We start from the raw sequence: 6,952 nt of genomic DNA, 5'->3' as shown, positions 1-6,952 counted from the left end.
CATCGCAATCCATATTCGCAAACCGAGCCTTTGTATCCAAAAGAAGTTTGTACAACCACTCTCGCTACCTTGGCCATCGGTATAGAGGAGTTTGTAGCAGAATTTCGGTAAACAATTATCTTATTCACAAGCATGGTGGGCAGAGATGGATAGTGGCTAGCAGTGGAATCCAGGACGCGCGTTTCGTCCTATTTGGGACTCGTCAGCTGGATGTACCTGCATCTTAGAGTTGATGTTCACTCTGGGACTCGAACCCAGTACCCTCGCTTCAAACGCCATCGCGTTATCCACTCGGCCACTGAGTCCTGATAGCCACTTGCTTGTGCGATGGGGTGAAGTTTAAATTCATTCAGTATTGTTTGTTTGAATCTTCCCATCGATTTGTTAGGACTGCAACTGGTCAGTCTCTAATTGGCATATGTGCATACTGTGCGTATTGCCTCAATATAGCCTTAATTCACAAGCATGGTGGGCAGAGATGGATAGTGGCTAGCAGTGGAATCCAGGACGCGCGTTTCGTCCTATTTGGGACTCGTCAGCTGGATGTACCTGCATCTCAGAGTTGATGTTCACTCTGGGACTCGAACCCAGCACTCTCGCTTCAATGAATAGCAGTTAGCGTTTTGTAAATGATCTTTATAAGATGCTGGCCACATAAGGTTCAACTGAATGATAAATGGGAACAATGATTAAAATATTAGCATTTATTAAAATATTTGACGAATTAGTTGTTACTATGTCATGTCAATTAGAAAATAACCGTGTTAATGAGAATTCTTAAAATTCATCAAGTTATCATTATCAGTAGTGTGGATGATCGTTATGATGGAAACAATGCGTATACAGTAGTCTGGAACTTCGTCACACAAATATAAAGCTATTAATTTGAATGCTTGTGTTTAGCAAGTCACTGAGATAAGTAATATTAATGCATGTAATTTAATGATCCCTATATGAGATGAGCTAATAACTTGAAGTTTAACTGTCATAAAATATTCAGCACTGTGCAGAAGAGATCCTATAAACCCTTGTAAATGCATTATATACAGTAATCCGTAAGATGTATTTACCAATATTTGTGAAAATTTAACGATCGTATATATGAATGAAAAATTTTCGCCAATCACCGTTGGAAAATATTGTTCAAATGAAAGACATTTGTCCTTCCAGAAAAATGACAACACAAAAATCATGGAACAGATCTCAAACATGTTCATCACTGAATTACTTGTAAATGATATAAAGATGTAATGTCTTGTCTACGTTTATGTGGAATTGTGTAGCTTTTGTGTAGTTTGAAGATGTTATTCACTAAACATTAATAATTACAGAAGAGAATCGTTGCAAATTAAGTATCAACGAACAGCTGGTTTACTTATGTTTTGAAACTTATCATCAGAATTATTCCAAACATCAGATGTAACTGAATCTTTTATAATTATCTAATGATTTCTTCATTATTTACATTTGGAATGTTTCCGTAGTCTCTATAGTAAACGTTTCAATTACTTAAGCTCTCTCTCTCTATATATATATATATATATATATCGTGTGAGTGCGTCCGTGCCCTGTTTGATATATGACGTGATGATCCCCGCCAATGTGAGAGGAGTGAATGTATTGATCAGAGCAATGATACACAAAAGCCGTATGAGCAGTCTTGAATACTTATCAGTCCTGCTTTCTGCCTAGCTCAGTAAGTTAAGTCCAGAACATCGATAACAGCCTCTGAAATATGAATCATTATTCTCAAACATACTGGGTTTATATACCAATCAAACAGAACACATCGTACCATAAAATGGAAAATAACATTTATACAAGATTTAGCCAAATGTGGCTGTGAATAGGTGGAACAGTAATTAATGGACTGGGGATAACTCAAGAATGGTAAATCGCGCAGTGATAGTCTGTAGGTCAAAATAAAGCTTATGATAAGAGGGATACGAATATGAATAGTTTAGTTACTTAACAATTATACAATAGGAAATATACATATCACATCGGTCCATAAATAGTTCTCAAAGTTGCCATTCATAAATCTTCACGGGATATAACAATTTCATTGTCAAAAATTTCAATTATGACAAATTTCAGTATCACAAAATAGTTCATAAGCAGACGACATAAACTTGGATTATTTTAGTTCGGGAATGTTCGATTCAGTGACCATATAATTATCGTCTTTATAATTCATTAGTCTAATTTTAATTGAATATTCATATCGTTTATTTTCTAATGTACATTGTATTTGCGTGTTAACTACAATCATTAAAAATTTCGACAAATAAACGGAATGTTAATGGATTTCATATTTGGCGTATTATTGAATAATTTTATTTGTAACAAACATTGAAAATCATTCAGTGATTATGTTTATTTATGTAATTGTCTTTACCATAGAACAGTATGCAAATCGTACGAGTAAAGTGAAGGAAAATGAGAATACACACGTCAAGTAAAATATGAATGATTGTTGTTCTTGCCTATATTCTGCCTATTTCATAGTGTTACATATATGTACAGGTTGGTTGACTACATGTTTATCACTCCTGATAATATCATTTATCCATTTTTAATTTTGATGTACATGCAAAGGACAAGTAATCGTTTTTCAGAAAAGAAACAAGCAATTAGCTTATTTGAATCTTATTTTACAGGGAGAAGTAAAGCTTATAGTGAATGTAAATAAGCATATGTATGTCGGCTGTTTTATTTTAATTTTCAAACTAATGTTTATTAATAAATAAAATTCATTTGTTTATACAACTAGATATGAGATAGAAATCATTGGTTTTCTTAAAGCGAACAGTAGGCATTCATCAAAGACCTACCGGTGTGATCCAAGCAAAAAATTTAAAAACCTTTCTATTGTTATGACTTATGGCCCTGTCAGTTATCAGGTGAGGAGATAGCCAATCAGAACATCTGTGGTAAAACAACGATGCGTTAGCCAGCACTAGCAACCTGGCGTCAACTCTGAATCCTTATTGGACCTTCTCGCCTAGACCTGCTCGTTGAGTCCAGAACACAATCCCAGCCTCCAGTGTATGGCGTTGTATATTTTAAACATACGTGGTTTATATACAGACAGATCAGACCGCATCACAGCATAAGTTGAAAAATAATAATTATACAAGATCAAGTCAAAAAAGGCTGAGAGTATGGAAGATTGTAACTAATAAATTGGGGATACATTAAGAATGGTATATCGTATAATAGTAACCAATAGATCAAATGAAAGCTTATGATAAAAAGGAATACGAATACATGTATATATATATATATATATATATATATATATATATATATATAGTTACTTAGTAATTATACAGTAAGAATATGTGTAATAATAGTCCATAAGTAATTCCTAGCAGTTACGATTCATTTACTCTTCGTTCGGATGTAACATTTATTTTGAAATTTTTAGCTTTTTAATCATCCTTAATTTTACAATGAAGATATTTAATAATGTAAACATTATGAAATATCTTGTTTTGGGTTTTTAATATACGATTTTAAATCTTTACCTCTCTTTATAATAAGTTCTACTTTAATGAACCCTTGAAGTATTGACTTAGCGACCAACATTTCAGTTCACGAAATCTTTGATAGTTTGGCGTGAGACATAAAAGAATGGTGGAATTTAGAAAGATGTTATACTTCCAAGTTTAGGTTAATAAAAAAAATAATACGTTACATCTTTTTCTATAATTTTCAGGGAACTTTCCAGAATCCTGCAGTGACGATAACCTAGGTTTTTTCTTTTTTTTGGTTTAAGAGCATGTCTAAAAAGTGGTACATATTTCTCGTTGGCTTATAGGGGACAACTAGTGTTTATAAGAATACAACATTTGATGGTAGGTTAATGTAATGAATTTATTATTAGAAATTATTTTTAGAAATACCTTTCGAGTGATAAATGGAATTTTCACCTGTGATACAATTGCATACACTTAACTGGATTTTACTATTCAAATCTAAGATATGAAATTTTCAGTGTTATGACTGCGAAATATTTTAATGTAAAATAAAATCTTCTTTTCAACCTCCCCTGAAGACACGAAGAAAATTTGAGGAAGCATTTTAAACTCAATCATTTTCTAGTTCTCGTGTATGGAAAAAGTGATAGGCATGTAACATTCATATCCCCAACGAAGTACTGTAGAAAGTGATCTGTATACTACATAAAATTATGATTTTCATTATGACATGCGTAACTAACTACGTTTATACATTCTGTTCGATTTCAAATGTTGGTTCAGGACAGCCAAAATAAGCTGTTGAGTCATCTTGTAAAGACACTGTTTGGTGGAATATGGAGTGTAGAAACGTGAGGACTGTAATATGGCTTCAGATCATTGTAAGTGGTGTAGATGAATAAAACATTTATAGTCTATTACGTATTAAGTTTGTTTTATACATTTTTATTTCTGATTTTGTTTCTCTCTTCAAAATTACTTCCGCAGCATTTTGTAATAATCAACGATGCTACCGTCATTCCTAACTTTTTCTTTCATCTTGCTGCTTCCTATCACTGTGGGGATGAAACGTATGGAGACTTGAACGAACTAATTTCACACTTTATACCACGGTACACCTTGATCAGTCGAGCTATATTGGACAGGGAGAATAGATGAACACTACATTGATAATTACTCAATGTGCAATCAGTATTCGAAATGATCAATACTACTGGAGAATTCACAGCAAGAATGGCTACGTAGTAATGCCTGTAACTGGGACATTTATTGACGAAAGTACACATCTCACATAAGACTTAGTTTCCTTAAAACAGTAGACAAAACTTATTCAAAAGTATAAACCATCTGAAAACCTGAATCAAGAGACAAATGTCGATATCTTCTCAACAAATAGCATTAATACATTGAAAGAAGGGATACTACCCCTAACTCAGGGTCTGGAAGCCCTAGTTAATTTATTTTTACGTGCCTTTAATCGTTTATTACTATTTGTAAGTTATTTGGTTGATGAGTTGTGTTTTTTTAGAAATCTAGTTTCTAATAGGTCTTCACTTCAATATTGACATGATAAAGAATGTGCATTGTTTCCAGCCATCAAATTTTTTTATAAGTTTAGACTATTGAGTATTTGGAATTCTTAATGTCTTTTGTTTATCAACAAAGAGGATCAGTGATGTGTAAAGTGTGGTAGTTTAGGTTCTATAAATCTTCTTTTTCTTTTATCACCTTTCAACTTTTCAATACTTATCCAGGTACTAGGCTGTTAAACTAATGATCTATGTTATTCAAATGTATCATTACATTTTACAAATATCAGATTTTATCTGAACGTATAAACATTCGTATGTTATTGTGGGTTAATTAAGTTTACTAATATTGGCTGTATTTAAAGATGATTCTTGTTAAAGCATTATATTTTATCACCAACTTAAAGATCTGGGTTTCAACCATAGGTATGGTTGTAAATATGGACTACTGGAACTAAAACTAGAGAGGAAAATCTGTCCTCCAATGCTTTGTGGTGTCGAATAGCTCTTCAACTGATGCCAATCTGTGATGAGAACCATTTTCATAGAACTAGTTTGGTATATAATTGCTGATCAAGCTTTAGTATCATGCACAATTTTGTAGGATTTATCATCCATGAGATTTTGCTTTCACTCATGTTTATTTTAAATATAAAATCTATACTGGAAACAACAGTAAGATTAATAATTCTAAGTACATTTAATTGATCTTACATATTTTATAAAGTATCAATTAAGAATGAACTTGAATTGAGTATCCAACTGTTACGCTTTTATGGTAATAAATGTTGATCAGTGGAGGTTGTCTTTTGCATCCAAATGAACTGGATATTTTAGGATGTTTCTGGCTAAGCTAATTGTATACCTTCATTTACATAATTATTATATTCTTTACGGATGAATAATTCACTTGTCATTATATCATATAGTGCATTATCAATAAACAGAATGTATCAAGTGTATTGGTGGAATTTTTATTCGAATCATATTCATTTTATTTTCAAGAATCATATTTGTTCGGTCATTTGGAAGTTTGTTGTTTATAGAACTGATATGAATAGCAGTATATATATATGCTTAGTTACTTCATGATGGTCAGTAAAGACGTTAATAACACATCATCGTCTGAAATTTGTTAGTCAACAGTTTATATGCACGTAGTAGTTGTCTTTCGACGCACTTCAATAGTTCAGGATGTAATAACCGTCTGTAAAGTCTACAGAATTGAGTTGTTTCTAAGAAAATAGCCACAGAAATAGGTAGTTGAGGATAAGAAGTTATTGAAAACCTTTCAGCTCTATAAATGTTGTGTAAATAATTTGCATAGGTTCACTGTTTAATTCTACATCTGCTGAAGGATGGGACTATTTTTCTTTCTATGACGATTTAAGAATACCATTTTTAATGAGTCGTAGATTAGTCCATATCTGTGTGAAGGAAATGCAAATCGCAAGATATAGCTTTAGTCATTATCGTTTGGGGAACTTCTAAAAACCTAATGAGCAATTAGTTGTCGTATCACCCTAGTTTTCAACTCAGTATAACAATAATCTCCAGTTGATGGTGAACTAAAATGAAACGTCTACTCAATGCTCATCATGGCATTCAATAAAATCTACTTTTATTCGATACATTCAACATACCAAAGCACCACTCTTAACACATAAGAGAAAATCATGTTACGACAACTTTGTGTTCAGTAACGTGTATAGCTACAAACGAAAGTGTTTTAGTCTAAATTTTGTGAACTGTTCTACGTAATTCAGACTTAAAAATATTGAAAACATAAAACATATTTTACCGATCAATCGTTTTCACAACTGCATCAATATCATACAATATATCATATAAATATTAACATATAATACAGAAGAGATACATCATCTTCAGTATAATGATATTAATGATGAATATAATAGTAAAAATAACGATAACGTTATG

General features: G+C 32.2%; 1 non-coding gene across 1 annotated transcript; it reads right to left on the bottom strand.

Moving 5' to 3' along the window:
• Positions 1-236: 236 nt before the first annotated feature.
• Positions 237-302, bottom strand: Smp_tRNA_02393_Gln_TTG.1.1. Its single transcript has one exon. It is a non-coding gene (tRNA).
• Positions 303-6,952: the final 6,650 nt, after the last annotated feature.

This window comes from Schistosoma mansoni, chromosome W (genome assembly GCF_000237925.1).
Source record: "Schistosoma mansoni strain Puerto Rico chromosome W, complete genome".
Classification (NCBI taxonomy): domain Eukaryota; kingdom Metazoa; phylum Platyhelminthes; class Trematoda; order Strigeidida; family Schistosomatidae; genus Schistosoma; species Schistosoma mansoni.
Note: the sequence above shows the minus strand (reverse complement) of the source record. Positions and strands in the feature narration are given on the sequence as shown.